Here is a 17,899-nt window from a genome sequence, read left to right as displayed (position 1 = left end):
GAGTTAAGGACTCTAGAAGCCACAAAAAAGCAACCTCATAGAATCTTTGTCTTCTTAGAAGGCTGACATATTTAGGATTGATTGGAGCCTAATTTCCAGTCATGAGCTTAATTTTTTCATCATTATTTACTGAATGATACTCATATTTTCTACTGATTAGAGTCTTCTAACAAATAACAATCAGATTGATTGCTCTACACAAAAGATTTTGACTTATTCTTTTTTTTTAAACCCTTGTACTTCAGTGTATTTTCTCATAGGTGGAAGAGTGGTAAGGGTGGGCAATGGGGGTCAAGTGACTTGCCCAGGGTCACACAGCTGGAAGTGGCTGAGGCTGGGTTTGAACCTAGGACCTCCTGTCTCTAGGCCTGACTCTCACTCCACTGAGCTACCCAGCTGCCCCGATTTTGACTTATTCTTAAAGTCTACAGAAGGTAGTATACTCGAGGGGCAAAAGCACTGGACTTTCAGTCAGATGAATGCTGCCTCTGTCTATGATTCCTTTTAGTAGTGAGTAGAATGGACAGGGTAGAATTATACAAAGAATGATGTATTGCCTAAGATGGAAAGTCTGGGGTGAGACAATGCAGTTGGGAAACTTGCAGATATTCAACATACATCCTGAGCACCTAGTAGGAGGGAGTAAGAGCACATCCTGGGCAATGGGCCACTATAAAAGTTATCCCAGAAGAGGAATTGAGAGCTCCAGAAATCAAGCCTCAATTATTTCTCCTACTGTGTAGTAGTGCCATTAGGTTTATCATTTAATAAGTAAAATCTCTTTACTTTTTAAAAAATTAGGATAAAATAGGTATTTATTTAATCTGTCACCTAATATACTCATGTCTGATATAAAACTATATCCACATATATCAACAAATACTTAAAGCTCCTTAAGTGGTATTTTGAAATCAGTAAAATGTTTTTAAATGCTCTTCCACATCTTTTATTAGTTTTCTCTTCTTCTGATATTCTCATGATCTTGTCTTCTTCCTTGACATTAAGACTTACATTCAATTAGTTGGTAAATTTGAAAGGATTTGAGATAGGAATTCATATTAATATAAATGACTGTTAGAGAGTCTAAAATAGTAGGTTTGCATGTGTACACATATATACATTTATATGTACAGAGTATATATGAAGATAGTATATATTTCTATGCATAAATATTTAATAAGTTGAATTGATGCTTTTTCTTTTTTTTTCCAGAAGTTTCTGGCATATAATAATCCTTTGTGACTATAAGCTAAGTTTGAGAAATGGGAACTTACCATCTAGACCCTGTCCTAACTGCACTAACCAGGCCTGGACTGAGAATAATGCTATGAACTTTCCTGTTAAGACAATCATTATCTCACCAGGAGGGGCTCTAGAGATTTCCAGATAAGAAAACTGTTATCTTCATATCTCTTCCAGACCACAAAGTCACTCCAAAAAGTCACTGTCAAGAGTTGCTGTCCCTCACTCTCAAGCAATAATATTTTTTTTTCCTTTTTCTTTTCCTCATATTTCAAATAATAAAAGATGGATAATTTCTGTATCTAAGGAACTTTTTTTTTTCCCTCTTTGGGAGAGGAGTTCCCCATGCATGCCAATTCTGCTGAAATACCCTTTGCTTCTCCCTCAGTTTCTAGTCTTTCTCTCACTCAGGTGGGCTCCAGTCTGTGATGTTAGACTCCCAGGAAGGCAGTGGATTGACATTTGGACAATAGCCACAGACCCAGTGTCTATTTCTGATGATGTATAATGCAACATTCTATATCTATATAATCACCCTCTTCTTGAGCAAGATTATTCTGAGGCATATTTCATTATCTTTCCTAAAGACCACAATTGATCATTATAATTATTCAGAATCCTTTTCTTTCAGGTTTTTAAATTTACATTATAGTATATACATTGTCCATTCTCATGGTTCTGCTTACTTCACTCAGTATCTGTTCAGATAAGCCCAACATAATATATTCTTCAATGTCTGGGCTTAATGAATATTTCCTGAATGAATTTTAGCTTAATGTGTTGGTATTTCCACAAATATACTTCAAAGGATAATTATTTTTAAATTCTCAACTGACACTTCTGTAGAATTTAGTAGAGATAAATTTATCTTGCTTCTTCACCTCATCACATACTTTCATTAAATAATGCAGACTTTATGTATTGAATTATGATTGTTTCCTACTTTACTGCTACCATAATGAACATGAAAAATGCTAATCCTTTCTTATATACACCTCAAAGAAAGAACCCAGAAGAGGCTACTACCCATAATGTAACTACTGATTTAAATATTCATGAATCAATTCATATTTTGAATGCAACATGAAAGATTATAATTTAAAGGGATATAATTGAAAATATTTTAAATAAAATAAAATTTAAATAAAATAAAAAGAATAAAAATAAAAATAAATAAACTTAAAACAAAATAAAAAAGTAAACACCCCACAATTTCCTTTTTTTCTTTTTTGTAATGATGCACTTATCTATTAGAGTTTTATTAAGGTTTAAGAATTAAAACATATTTTTCTGCTGTGACTCACTGTAAGAAACATTCTGATATCAAGTCATTTGAGTGATCAGAAACTTTAATACTTTAACTATTCTTTAATTAGAGAGGTGGCTATGCCCTTCATGGATGCATATTTTTTTTTAATTTTTAAAAAATTTTTTTTAAACCCTTGTACTTCGGTGTATTGTCTCATAGGTGGAAGATTGGTAAGGGTGGGCAATGGGGGTCAAGTGACTTGCCCAGGGTCACACAGCTGGGAAGTGGCTGAGGCCAGGTTTGAACCTAGGACCTCCTGTCTCTAGGCCTGACTCTCACTCCACTGAGCTACCCAGCTGCCCCCCATGGATGCATATTTTGACTCATGTATTCCTTCTTGTCCTGAGTGAATTAAATCTTTCCATAAATCCTCTAAAGATAATATGCCCAATGTATTATTGGAATCGTGTCTCTGGATATTTTTATATTGATCAACAATCCCTGTTTAATACTTCTACATATGTAATTTCCTGGGAAATGAAAGAGTCAAGTAGAGAACATAAGCTTCTTGAGAACAGAGATAGTTTTATTTTGCTTTGTATTTCCATCAAATAGTCTCTAACATTGCACATAGTAGGTACTTAAAATGCTTCGTGCCTTGAATTAAAATGATGCTCATGATGATGACAGTTATCCTTTAAAATAACTAAATCATAAAATGTTAAATGATTTTCCCTGTCTTTGCAACTGTGAATCTTTGTTTTAGCTTTAGAGATCCGAAAACTGATAATCTACCTAAAGCACTTATAAATAGTAATATTATTAACCATTGCTTTTCTCACAGGAACATCATAAATGTCTAACATATTGAAATATCAAAGCTCTATTCTTTAAACATCCTGAACAAAAAAAAGTTGACAATTTTTTCTTTACCCTTTGATTTGTGTGTTATATTTGAAGTTAAAACTAGTGTATATGACATAGGTCTGAAATGTGATTTAGTAAAATAAAAAAAATTCAAACTATGAAATTATTTTCTAGTATAGTCTGTCACTTATCTTTCTAACCTATAGTTGTTTTTTTTCTATCTAGTTTCAGACTCAAAAGGTCTTATAATAGAATTACTGAAAGAGCAATGGGTAGCTTATATTCATCATTGTTTTCATTTTGCTCAGGTGCTCAAAGTGGCCCAAGGCAAAGATACTGGATTCCTCTATGTCTAAGTCACTTGAATATGAATGAGTTTCCAGATTCTTCCCTATGAAGCTCTGCAGCATCTGCAGCAATATTTAACAACAATTCAAAACAATCAAAGATTTTGAGTCTGAATTTAACTTTTAAATTCTTTCTTTTCATTCACTAGCCTTTGTTTCTAATTTATCTTTAGATTTCCTTTTTTAAAATCTCTATTGCTACTACAAAACATACAAAACTATTAAAGCACTAGGACTCTAACTATACAAGTCAGCTCCTCTTCAGTCAGAAATCTGCTCAGTTGCAGAATAGTTTTTAGAATCCTACCCTTTGGCTGTGGTGAAAGGAGAGGTGTCTCCTGTGGTACCTTCTGCTAAGTTATATCCAGTGAATTGATTAGAATACCCTGATCTATAACTCCTCAAGGCAATGAGGTAAACTTGAGTTTATAAAGGGTAAATCAACATAAGCTGTGACAGGTTCCATCTAACATACATCTAACATATGAGTCTGTATGTTACTGATTGTAGCCAGAATGCTGACTAAGAAACAGCCTTAAGAAATGGGGATATTCTCTTTACCTAATGGTTTAACAACACACGATTAATTTATTAGTTATGGAAATCTATTTGGTAATTTTATTTGGAATTGTGTTTCTTACCAGAAGTTCTTGATCTATTTTAGAGATCTAACAGGTCACTAGATGATGGCTAAAACTCCCTTCTAGCTCTAATCACCTCAACTTGGCTTGGCTTCAGAATCAACTCTCTACCGGTGACCCGCGTGGTCATTATTTATTATATAATTATTTTTTATTTATTATATATTACATTACCATATAATATATTACATATTATATTCTATTATAGAATTATATAATTAAGGAGAAAAAACACTTTCCTCCTAACAATCCTGGAAAATAAGTATTGGAAGCATTTTTATTCCTTTTTTTACAGATGAAGAAATTCAAACTTGAAGAGGGAGTGAGTTAACAGAATGTTACACAATTCAGAATCATGTATCCTGTTTAATTTTTCCAAACTCTTCTTTTCAGCTTTTTTCCTTTTCTTCTTTCTCACATCCTTCAAAAGCATATAAAGTTATCTTTTTCAACTGTTCTGTTTTCATAATAGCCTGCTCTGGACAATGCTTGTGAATATGTTCTTTTTATTTGGAGGGGGGGAGAAATGGTTCACAAAATGGTGCCATAAGTTTTAAGAAGCAGTGGGCTTAATGGGATATAAACCTGCATCTACTTTAGCTGCTCTGAGCACACTCAATCACAAAACTAGTTAAGATGCTCATGTTCTTCCTGATTAACATATTCAAATTGCCATTTTTCTAGGCAAGTAGAGAAGTCCCTCGTTCCTTTCAAAGGTACATCTTTGATATCACCTTACATAGTTCTCAGGATTATTGGGGTCCCATTGTGGTTCCTGTAATGGTCATTGTTTTCCATTTTCACTTTGAGAATTATTGATGGCCTCAAAAATTGCCTTTCTCTCTCAGTGAGTAAGACATGCAATAAATCTATTACATTATCCCATCTTGGATTAAAACCTGATAAATGACCTCAAATCTTCTGAGAACAATGAGGGGTTCACAATCCAAGCTGGACATGTCCTTTACTCACATGTTGCAATCTGAAGAAGAGAATGGGTCATAATTTCTTATTGTCACCAAGTTTCATCTATAGTCATGTGTAACAATTTCCCTGAGAGGAAATATGATCTTAGGGGAGTCATTATTTTCCACTATTAAGTCTAAAGTCTGTGTAGAGACAGAATAGAGAAGATGATGATGATGAAGAGAAGGGGCACACAGAGGAGGCAGTAAGGTTGAGGCAGGAGCAGGGTAAAGGGGTGTAGTCAGAAATGGTTGGTCATACCTGAGATGGGGAATGGAAATGGCTAAGGCTTCAGTGGGTGGCATTAAGTGGGAAGGTCCAGAAATGGTGAGAGCCTCAGGCAACAGGGTAGAGTAAGGGCCGTAACAGAAAAAAAAATGAGTCTAGTGTCTAGGCATGTTCAAAAAAGATGTAAGGGAGGGAAGTGCACAGGAAACTATGACAAGGGTCTCAAAAAACAGGGAAGGGGGATCAGGCTGAGACAACTGGAGACAAACCAGAGAGGAAGAAATTGGGAGTGTCCCTGAAAAGATAGAAGGGAGAACAAGCTAAGACAGTGGTAGAGAGGTCAGATGGGAAGGATATGAAAAAGCAGTAGAAAACTGATAAAAATTTTGGTGATTTGATTGAACCTTTGCAGATTCATCAAAAAGTATGACCCAAATGTGTCAGTAATCTAATTCTTTGGGAGTTTTATTTCCAATAGCTAATTTTAACTCCTTTAACATTTTAAAGTCAAAAGACCCAAAACAGGACCAAAGAGGTTCCCCAGTTGGAGTAGTTATAGCTTTAAGCCATTTTTACAAAGGCAAATGGCTTATTTCTTTGTCAATGCTGGTTCTATTAGCAGTTGGCCTCTTTCCCACAAGATAAGCCACTTAAGTAAAAGAATTCCTCTTGGAATAGTATCCTTACTGCTAATGTTACCCATTTTCCAACCAAGTCCCCTCCAAAAAAGTTTAGGTCATTGCTTGAATCTCAACCTTAGATCTTTCCCTAGAGGCCATGTGGTTCTGTTGAATTACTTAAGCACAGTTTAGTTTTAAAGGAAGAGAGAGAAAAAACTGAAAGTCATCTCTTTCTTATTCCTATATCTTTAATGATAGACTAAGGCCTTTCGCTTTTCTAATTTCATTGTCTGGTTATCTTATTAACTTCACTGCTATGCAAACCTATTTTACTCCAGAACAACAACAACAAAAAATTCCTAGCAAATATACACAAAACCCAGTCATATTACTCAAAGTTTCTTCTTAAGGATTTCAGTTTCTCAGGAAACCGGAGTTTATATATATAAAAAAATTCTACACTACATCTAAGTCACTTTTATGTGACAAGAAAAAAAAAGAAAAAGGCAAGAAAAAGCAGTTTAGATTTCCATTCTGTGTCACCAGAACTGTTATAATTAAAGTTCTTTGGAGAATATATATATTAATTTATAATTATTTATTAAATAGCAAAAGTTGGTTGGAGGGAGAAAAATGGACCTAATTATATGTCCTGTCACCTAGCTAACTTGATTTGGCTTCATTCACTCTTGCTGCTTTCTTACAAAGAGAAGGCAAACTTCTCTGATCCATCAATTATACCCCTTGCTGATGTCACCTTTTCTGGGTCTCCCTGGTTGGAAAGGTTTGACCTCAGTCAGGGTCAGAAGCCAGACACCAAGGAGACATGTAGGACAAGAGGCAAGCATCTTCTGGGAAGCCAAGGAGCCATGAGGCATCCTACTTATATAGATAAACCTCAGGCTCTATTTTATCATGAGCAACAATTCTAATCCATATGAATGAGACTCTGCCACAACTTACACCTAATGAGGATCATGTGTTATCATACAAGCCTTTTGTAAAAGGGATTCACACATTATTTGTATCTTATTTAATGTATTCTTAGATGAGTAACCTAGCAATATATCCTATATCATATCTATTATTGTTATAAATGAATATTCACCATGTTGGGACATTATTTTGTGTTACCATCAGGTTATGAATGTGCTTGTATGTAGGATAAGATCCTGGCAGTAACTCATCCTCCAGAAATGAGGATTGTGAAGTTATCCTAAAGGTTCATAGACTAAGAAATTTTAAAAGCAATTTTAAGGAAAGATATCATGAATAACCTGGACAATGTCTTACATAACTCTTGGTATATGGACTGCTAGCCTCTGATGTGGGCTCGGGTCAAGCCTGTCCAATGAGAGATTCACAAAAAGTGATGCCACTTGGATAAGTGATAGATCAGAGAAATTTGCCTTCTCTTTGCTAGGAAGCAACAAGAATGAATAAGGACACGAAGTGAGTGACAATGCTCAAGTTAGCTAGGCCACCAGCAATATAATTATGTGCCTTTTCTCTCTCCAACATGCTTTCACTATTTAATAATTATAAATTAATAGGCAGTTTGCAGAGAATTTTAATTATAACAATCAGAACTGGTATTCAAAGCCAATTCTCTCCTGACTTCTAGTGGAAGGTATTTTCGATTTAATATGGCTATTAGTGATAACACAATAATAGCAATATATTTTATTTTATACTCATATAGTATTTCATAGAATATATTTTTATATATTATCTCATTTGAATTCACAATTACCTTATGATCTATTCAAAACACATATTATCACTGGAGAGTCAAAATGGTATAATGAAAAGAGAAGATGGGCTTGGAGTTAGGAATACTTGGAATCCTGTCCCAGACAACTATACTTGTGTAATGCAGAGCAAGTCACTTAAACTCTTTATTCCAGTTTCTTCCTTGTCAAAATGGGAATGATAATAATAGACTCTCCCTCATTTGGTTATTTGGGGGATCAAATGATATAATGCTTATAAAGCTTTTTTATAAAACTCAAAGACTTATTTGTGAATAATAATTTTTATCATCAGAACTGCAATCCATATCAGCCATGCCAGAAGGATTCTGCCAAGATTTCACAAGTAGACCACAGGTTAAAATATAAGAACTGACTTTATTCTACCTTCTTTCATTCACACTATTCAAACTTCTATTGGTATTGTGATTTTTGTTACTTGTTACCCATTCACTTATTTTCCTTATATATTTTGTATTAAATATACTTTATGCAACTTTTTGCTTATAGAAAGCAAGCAATGGTCCTTGTGGGTGATCTAGCAAAAAGCTACATTCAGCTGTTCCCAGAGAGACTTCAGTGTTAGGGGAGGAGGCAGAAACCATATTAACTGATTAGATAATTATTACTATGCCTAGTTCTTATCTTTTTTTTAATACTTTGAAATTAAAGAATTAAGGAGTAAATGAGGGGTAAAAGAGTAGAATTAAAAAAATTCAGGCTATCCTTCTTTAGGAAATGCACAATGGAAAGAATGGCTAATGAGAATGTCAGGGTCTAGGGAAGGATTTTCCTTCTTTGCTTCCTTCTTTCCTTCCTTCCTTCCTTCCTTCCTTCTTTTCACCTCCTGTAAGTATGCCTCCTAAGACTATCTTTTAAAAAACAAAAAAACAAACAACAAAAAAATTCTTACTTTCTGTCTTAAAATCAATATTAAGTATTGATTCTAAGGCAGAAGAGTGGTAATGGCTAGACAGTTGGGGTTAAGTGACTTGTCCAGTGTTGATACAACTAGGAAGTGTCTGAGGCCAGATTTGAACCCAGCTCCACTAGATACCAGGCCTGGTGCTTTAATCACTGTGCTCCCTAGCTGCCCCTGGGACCTTCCAAGATGGTGATAACCATCACCAAGACTGAAGGGTATTAAGTATCTCCTCTATATGTGATCACCATTTGAATAATCTGTGTTGATTTTTACATTAATAAAATGTCCTTTGTAAGAATGGATTTGAAAGTGTTTATCATATAGTGATCAACTGTGAATAATTTAACTACTACCAACAGGACAACTCCAAGGGACTCATGACTCCATCACAAAAGGAACTGACTGAATTTGAATGAGTATCAAAGCATATCATTCTTCACTTTATTTCCTCCATGAATTTTTCTCTATTGTAAGTGAACTCCATCTTTTTCATAGCCTGACAAACATGGGAATGTGTATTATAGGATGACCCTTGAATAACCTACATCATGTTACCTGCTCTCTTGGGTAGGGGAGGGGTTGTGAAGCAGGGAGAGAACATGGATTGTGAAGTATCTGAAAATGATTATTGAAAATTGTATCAACATGTAATCTGGAAAAAATTTAAAAAGAAAGAAAGAAGAACATTAAAAATTAGAAGACCTGGCTTACTTCCTTTAGTATTCTTAGGTAAATCACTCTATCTATGTGGATTTTGGTCTTTCTCCTGTTTAAAGTGAAAAAAAAAATCTATCCTTTCCTATTCTATGAGATTGTTCTTAGGATAAAAGTGAAGAGAAAAATGATAAAATTGCTTTTGAAAAGCCATATGTGTACCTCATAAAGATATCTACCTGTCTGTCTGTCTATCTATCCATCTATCTATCTACTTCCTACATGAATCCTTTTTTTTCTATTGAAATTGTCTCTATTGGCAGTAGAGTGAGGAGAACTCTGTTGTATTATTTATACTATTTCTTTAAATTCCTTTGTTTTCAACTGTGTACTCTGAGACTTACTAGTGAAGTCTGGCAAGGATTCTGGCCCAGAAATTTAAATGGCTTCTATTTCTGAGAGACTTCTGGGTGAGGGGAAACCTGGTAATTAAATTATTATTCTAGGATACTAACATTAAAAGTAATAAGACATGGAGGAAAGAATTCTAAATGGGGAGTCATGAGATGTGCATTCAACTTCTTGCTATGTCACTAGTTGGCTGGATGATCCTAATTAAGTTATTTTCTTTGACTTCCATTTTCTCATCTGTAAAATAAAGATTATTCAGTCTAGAAAGGTAAACTGGCACCACATTTTTTAGTATCAAATTAGGGAGTTTATATTTGATCTAAAAGATAACAGGAACTATGAGAACTTCCTGATCAAGGCAGTGACAAAGTCAGACTTGTGTTTTAGCAATATTGGTAACCTTATGGAGGATATGTTGGAAGAGAGGAGAAACTTGAGGAACAAAGACCAGTTAGGAAGCAATTGTAATAGCCAGGCTAGAGATGATGAAGCCCAAAAACATTTGGTCTAGATTGAAGACCATAATCAATTCCTGGTACCCATACTGGTTGGGTAAGTTAGAGACACTTTAACCTCTATAAACCTCAGTTCCTTTATCTGTATAATAGATTAATACTTCATTCACCTATATTGTTCTGTTGGTATTTTCAAAAGCATCTTAAGGACATATAAATGTGATAGTTACTACTAAAATAGGATATGAATAGATATACATTCAACATAGATCATTATGGATTATTGCAAAATTGTCTTTTTTTTCCACAGAAGGTCAATTCTAAGGTTAAGCACTTTGACAAATCAATTTGAGCCAGCATGTTATACATTAGACTAACAGTTCTCTGCTGGAAGATACAAACATCTTGCAGCTGGTGAGAGAAAAGAGCAGGCAAGTCTAGCTATGGGGATGCCTGAGGTGGTATCATCCTTGCTTTGCCACTGGGGCAGGATACTCAGCAAGTGAGCTTTTAATTAAGGTAGGAGAAGTAGACTAGGAAACAAAGATGAAACCAAAAAGATTCTGAAAACTTTCCCATACAAATGATACGTGTGTGTGTGTGTGTGTCTCCTGCTGAAGCTCTAAATAATGGTTTTGTCTCATCTTATTGAAATGCTTCTGTATGACTAAACTGAAAGCTTTTCAGAATGCATTTAAAGAATCAGGAAATACAAGTATGTGCATTTTTTAAAAAAGTCAAACAAGCATCACTTTTTGTCTTAAACAAGACCTGTTTACCTCTGTTGGAGTTTCTTTTCAAAGACTTGTGACTTAAAGCAAAATGCAGAATTCTCTAAAAAGATATCTAAGAGGGAAAGAATCCAAACAACATTCTGGTAAAGAAAGAATCCAAGAAAAAGCTGGTATTTAAAAAAAAATCTATAAAATGATTTGTAGTTTGAGTGAGTGAAACAAATATAACAGGGACAATAGTTATTAAAAGAGAATAACATTGCTCCATAAAATTTTTTTAACTAATTGAAAACAATAGTATCATATGAGGAGAATCTGAAATAACACCCTATATCTAGCTATCGCAATAATTTTTGTAAATAAAAATAATTTTAGTTTGTTTATTGCTGATATAAATACCAAATGAACTCTAATACTTCTTGTTGTTTTTAGTGCCTCCCTTCTCCAATTCATCCTACACAAAAAATTTCCTAAAACAGGTCTATGTCACTCCTTTGTTCAAGAAATTCAGATAATTCCTATTGTTTTAGGATAAAGTACAAACTCTCCAAGTAAGCTTTGGCAATCTAGATACTGTCTGCATTTCCAAGCTCATTTCATGTTACTCTCTTTCACATACTCTTTTCCAGACAAATATCCTCCCATTTGACTTCCCCATTACTCAGCTTCATGTTTTATACAGGCTACTTACCTTTCCTTAAGCTGTTCTCTCATTTTATTCTACCTCTGAAAATCCCCATTTCCCTTTTAGGCATTGCCCACATTCCATCTTTTCCTAGCAGTCTTTCCTGAGCAACCATGTTCATGATTACTCCTTTTTCCTCAAATAATCAGATGTGTACCTACTTGTTTTCTATTATATCTCAAGGCCACACAGCTAATGAAGGGCTTTCCCTAAAACTTAACATAACAAAGAAGTGGTGATGTTACTAACCAGAAAAAGTACTAATTGTCCTTTGCTTGCTTTAGTCTATTTAATTGTTGTCATTATGGTCTGATTTTGTGGTCCTTCTTCTCAGAAGGGAGTTTTTGGTGCAAGTAAAAACAAAACAAACAAAAACCACCCTCAAACATGCTCAAAAACCTTTGAGTATTGCCTAAGGCACTCAAAGTTTAAAGGACTTCACTATAGTCAATTGCCAACATAGGTGGAAAGCAGGACTTGAACCTATGGCTTCTTTGACTCCAAGTCCCAAAACTTTTATGCAAGTCACCAAGTTGTCTCTTTGCTTCCTTACAATGAATGCTACATATGACATCCCTGATAGTTGGAGAAACAAGTAAATGCCTTGAGGACAAAGTCAGCATCTGAAGTTCCAGGGAGAACTCAACTATGGCTCTTCTAGGATGTGAAAGGTCAAACTGACAAAGGTAAGAAGATAATCAATTATAAAATGAACTTGTTGCAGCATTCATAAATCTATAGTTTCTCTGCTTACAGAACCAGAAGAATCCTTATCAGGAAGATGCAACATAACTCCCAACATATTTGAGGAGGTAAAAGAGATAACATCATTCTGTACCATCAATATTATACATCAGCCATGATTGCAAGGAATCACAAATTATAGCTTCTTACTTCTCACATTCTTTACCTTAAAGATGATTTTGATATAATTGATTGTTTTTAGTCCTGTGCAAATTTAATGCTCACAATAATTCTAACTCTAATTTTAAAGTATATGTCAATATTCTGAAAATGTTTAAATTTGTTCATTAAATGAGACTCATTATCCAGACTCTCATTTACAATAGATATTTTTAATATTGGTATGGGTTGAAGTATATCAACATGCTAATGAAATCAAGAAGGCAGCAGTAATAAATTCATTTTTCTAGACTTTAATTTTCTTCTTTAACTTGCTATGAAATCAGTTGTCAATCAGAAAGCTCCCTTCCTCTGTACAATTCCCTCCTCTTTCCTAATCTCTACTAATACAAAACAAAAGGAACAGTTCATAATCACCAAAGATCAGTGGTTCCCAAATTTTTTTGGCCTACCGCCCCCTTTCCAGAAAAAATATTACTTAGTCCCCTGGAAATTATTTTTTTAAAATTTTAATAGGAAAGATAAATGCACCTGTGGCCATCACTGCTTCCCTGGATTGCTGCAGCACCCACCAAGGGGTGGTAGCGCCCACTTTGGGAATCACTGCCATAGATCATCAGTTGATAGTTAATTTTAGAGGCAGAAATACACAACCCCATGTAGATAAAAACATTTTTTAATGTATTTGTATAGGACCACTGTCAGGTTTTCTGTAATGTTTCTAAAATCAACAGGATCATGGATGCATTGAGACACTGAAGCAATAGCTCATAAATTGATCAACTTTATTGAAAAGGTTTCTATAACACTGTGTGTGTGTGTGTATATATATATATATATATATTTATATTTGTATTCTTTTTAAACTCTAAGAAATCTTCCTAAAGCACTTTTTTGATGCCTAAACAAATCAAGTCCTCATCCAACTATCCTTATTTTAAACATTTATTTTTAAATAAAAGTATAAACTGATATTCAATTAGATTCCAAGTCTTAATGTGTCTATTTCTACAATCTGTATCCCATCAATCCAATTCCTCCCTCACATGACTACCATGCATTCCCTGCTGGACTATTGTAATAGCCTCCTAACTGTATTCCCAGAGTCTGGTAGTCTTTCCCTTACTGAATACATTCAACAGTGCTGCAAAATCAATATTTCTTAAAACATGTCTGACCATGTCACTCACTCTCCAAGAACATGCAGTCCTTCTAGAATAAAATACAAACTTCTCAACTGGACATTTTAAAGGACTTTGCATTCTGCTTCTAGCTTACCTCTTCAGACTTAGTTTACTTCATTTCCTTTCACACATTTTATATTCAAATGAACGGTTATACTTGCCATTCTACATACTTGGCACTTCATCACCAACTTTTGTTCCTTTCCACAGGTTATTGACCATTCTGAGAAAGTATTCTTCCTCTTAGAATTCCTTGCCTTTTCATGTGTCATCTTCCTAATCCTGCTAGTTGATACTGTGTTCTCCTTCAAATCATGAAGTATATACTTATCTCTTTACAAATTCTATTTCCTAATAGAATGTGTCATATAAGTCACATAAGAAAAATCATTAAAAGAAATGTATAACTAGAAAAAATAATAGGCTGTTCATGTAATATGAGCAAGTTATCTAATGAATGAATCTAAAGAGCAAAATAGTAAGAATTCTGGATTTAGAGTCAGGGCAACCTAAACACGAATCTTGCCTCAGACACTTAGTAGGTGTGAGATCTTAAGAAAATCATTTAACCCCATCTGCACCTCAGATTCCAAACCTATAAAATATGGATAATAATACTAGTAATCTCACAAGTTTTGGGGATCATCAAACGAGACACCAAGTATAAAATGTTTTATATAATGCTGAACAAAATGAAATTGTATTTATTGCTTTTATATCATTCATTATAAAACAATTTATCTCATATGATATCTAAGTAGTATCTGCAACTATGAGGTTAGAAAGGTTAGTACTAATTGTTAATTAACCATGTATAAGCAGTAATAGATAGCTTAAGAGTTTCTGTTATCAACCCTGGAACATTAAATACACAGCTTGATTGAACCCTGATTCCAGATAAAAGATAACAGAAGCAATCATATAGAGTCCATGGTAGAAGAAGAAATTTATTATTAATATTTACTTTCATAAGAATTTATGTCAATAACAGGATCCCCAGATTATGACTCAGAGAGATGACTGTCTATCTTTTTCTTGAGTCATTGTGTGAGGGTATGAGTTATAGGGTCCATAAAAAAATCTTGTACTAGATCTTATACTAGAACTTATCAACTATTAGCGAACATACTTTTGAAGATTTGGGTTTTGTGAATCAATGATCTGTATTAATACAGATAAAAGCCAATAAAAACAACTGTAAACATCCAAAAGATATCTTTATCACAGACTGGGTGTGATGTGACCTCCAACTCTTATTTCACCCACAAATAAAAGTTGGATATTTTCAGCTCAGAATTATGGATCAGGGATTTCTTTATTTCTTACAATCCTATTTGTTGTTTTTCAGTTTTTTCAAGACTCCATTTGGCAAAGAAATTGCCATTTCCTTCTCCAAGCTTATTTTGCAAATGAGCAAAATGTGGCAAACAGAGTTAAGTGACTAGCCCAGGGTCAGATAGCTCATGTCTGAGACCAGATTTGAAATCAAGAATAGGACTGTTCCTGGATCCATGCTGAGCACTCTATCCAGCAGGCTACATAGCTGTCCTTAAAATACTCTAGAAACATTGCTATTATAATTATTATTAATTATGCATTCTATGTCAAGGAGATAAGATAAAAGTCACCAACATATCAGATTGACTGTAGGTAAGACTTGAACCCATGTTTTCTTGTCTAAGTTGTATCTAGCCTCTGCTAGATAACACTATCTCTCAATAATAATATGAAATAATAGGCTATATTTCTCTAGTATTCTCACAGTGGATATCCAATAGATTAGCTATGCAGAGTGAAGGCATTTGAGAAAGTGAAGTGTTGAGAATAACACCTAGATCATGAACCCAGGGGACTGGGAGGTTGGTGGTGCCTTTGAAGGTAATTGGGAAATTTGGAAGACAAGAGGGTTTAGAGAAAAATGTGAGTTTGGTATTAAACATGTTGAAGGTACAAAAAGAGGTGATCTGAGGAATAGCCTATGAGGAAGGAGGAGAGCCTGAGAAAGAGTGGTGTCCCCAAAACCTAGAGAGAAGAGAGTATCATGGAGAAAAGCTTAAGTGACAATGTCAAAGGCTACAAAGAGGGCAAGAACAATGAGGATTGAGAAAAGACCATTGGATCTGTCAATTAGATCATTAATAACTTTGGAGAGAATAGTTTTGGTGGAAAGATGAGTTTGGAAACCAGAGATTAAGAAGACAGTGAGAGAGAAAATGGAAGCACCTGAGATAGATGGCTTTTCAAGAAGTTTACCCACAAAGAGCAGAAGAGATAGGATCATAGTTAAAAGGAATGGGTGTGTGTGTGTAAGGGGGGAGCTGGGTAGCTCAGTGGATTGAGAGCCAGGCCTAGAGATGGGAAGTCCTAAGTTCAAATCTGGCCTCAGACACTTCTCAGCTGTGTGACCCTGGGCAAGTCATTTAACCCCCATTGCGTAGCCCTTAGCACTCTTCTGCCTTGCAACCAATACACAGTATTGATTCCAAGAAGGAAGTTAAGTGTTTAAAAAAAAGCAATGGAAGGATAAAGTGAGGTTTTTATTTTCAGGATTGGAGATATATGGGCATGTTTGTGGATAGTAAGGAATAAGCCAATAGACAGGCAGAAACTAAAAATAAGTAATGAAGTTAGAATGACAGATTAGGCAACCTGTTGGAGAAGAATGGAATTATTTGGTACAGAGATTATAGGTAGAGATATTAGTCTTGGTAGGACCATGCTGAATGGCCTGATTTTTTTTTCTCTGTAATGTGTGGCAATCTTGAAAGGTCTAAGGAAGAAGAAGCAGCAGCTATGGAGAATGATACAAGTTGATAAGGGAGATGCAGAAAGATTGCCTAGCAGTAATAAAGGCTCACTTGAGATTGCAACGTAAAATTGGAGTGGACCCAATCAGAATAGTTACATAATTTTACCTATATTCATTCCCAAGAAGGCAGTCAATTATGCTTTTGGTTTGAGTTGTTAGTCAAGAAACAGAATAAGATTAAAGACTGAGTGATGGGAAGTTGAAGCCAAATATCTGAGGTCAAATATAGCTCTAGCTGCTTCTGGTTTCTAAGCTCTTTATTTGGAATAGGTAACAGGCAGTTTTATGCCTTCCTCTAACTTCCCACTGTCTGATAGGGGACTGGTTAAATACAGTTTTTTCTATTGCTTAAAGCTTATTCACCTTTTCTATTTAATTAATGTTAATGAAGGTTTGACATATATGTTCTCTTGTGTAAACAATAGAGAAGGAAGTCAATGATGACAAGGTGAGTGAAATGAGAGTGAAATCGGACAAGAAGCTAAGGACCTCTGCCTAATTATGAGGATACTGTCTAAATTAGGGACTCCTACACTATATGAGAGATTATCTTGTTAAATGTCATATTTGATAAACTAGTAAAAGCAGAGAAACAACAAGCCATGTTTGTTTATTTGTTCAGGGTAAAACTGGACTTAAAAATTCATTCAAAGAGTCTGGTGGGCAGTTGGAACCTCTTAAGGTCAAGACAACCTCTCCATTATTCTTCTCTAAATGTGTACAGATAAATCCCAGACCTCATTTTGGACAAATGCCTCAGGGGATTTGAACTTCCCTGGGCCTCATAGACAGATGATTCAAGAGATATAAAGTTTCCTAGGACTTCTTGGGGCATAGAAGTTACACAGGGGAAGAATATTTAACCTTAATGATTGTCAGGTTCCTCATTCAGAGTTCTAGTTCTAAAATTTTATTAGTAGTCAAACACATTTCAAAATGATTGCATATGTTCTGCTTCATTATATTAAACATAGTTAAGTGCCTAGCTTTTGGAATATTTGAATATTTCAATGAAATGTTGCAAATATAATCTTCCCATAAATTAATCATCCATATGAGTAATATCTGCAAATTCTGACAAATCCCCTTTGGAGGAAAGAATTTGAAAATAATGTTACCATATTGTACAAAGTTTGTTTTTTTAATCTGATTTTTCTTGTTCTTTTAAAAAAATGAAATGCCAATTCGGCTTTAATTGCTAATATCAGACAATCATTCAAATGCTCTTATCCTCTAAAAAGCTCCTATTGCTATATAATATCTACAG

The 17,899-nt window shown here is 34.5% G+C and overlaps 1 protein-coding gene across 1 annotated transcript in view; it reads right to left on the bottom strand.

The window, feature by feature from the left end:
- Positions 1 to 17,899, bottom strand: part of CSMD1 (CUB and Sushi multiple domains 1) — a 2,120,031-nt gene that overhangs the window by 510,664 nt on the left and 1,591,468 nt on the right. The gene's annotated exons all lie outside the window — the stretch shown is intronic.

This window comes from Gracilinanus agilis, chromosome 2 (assembly GCF_016433145.1).
Source record: "Gracilinanus agilis isolate LMUSP501 chromosome 2, AgileGrace, whole genome shotgun sequence".
Lineage (NCBI taxonomy): Eukaryota > Metazoa > Chordata > Mammalia > Didelphimorphia > Didelphidae > Gracilinanus > Gracilinanus agilis.
Note: the sequence above shows the minus strand (reverse complement) of the source record. Positions and strands in the feature narration are given on the sequence as shown.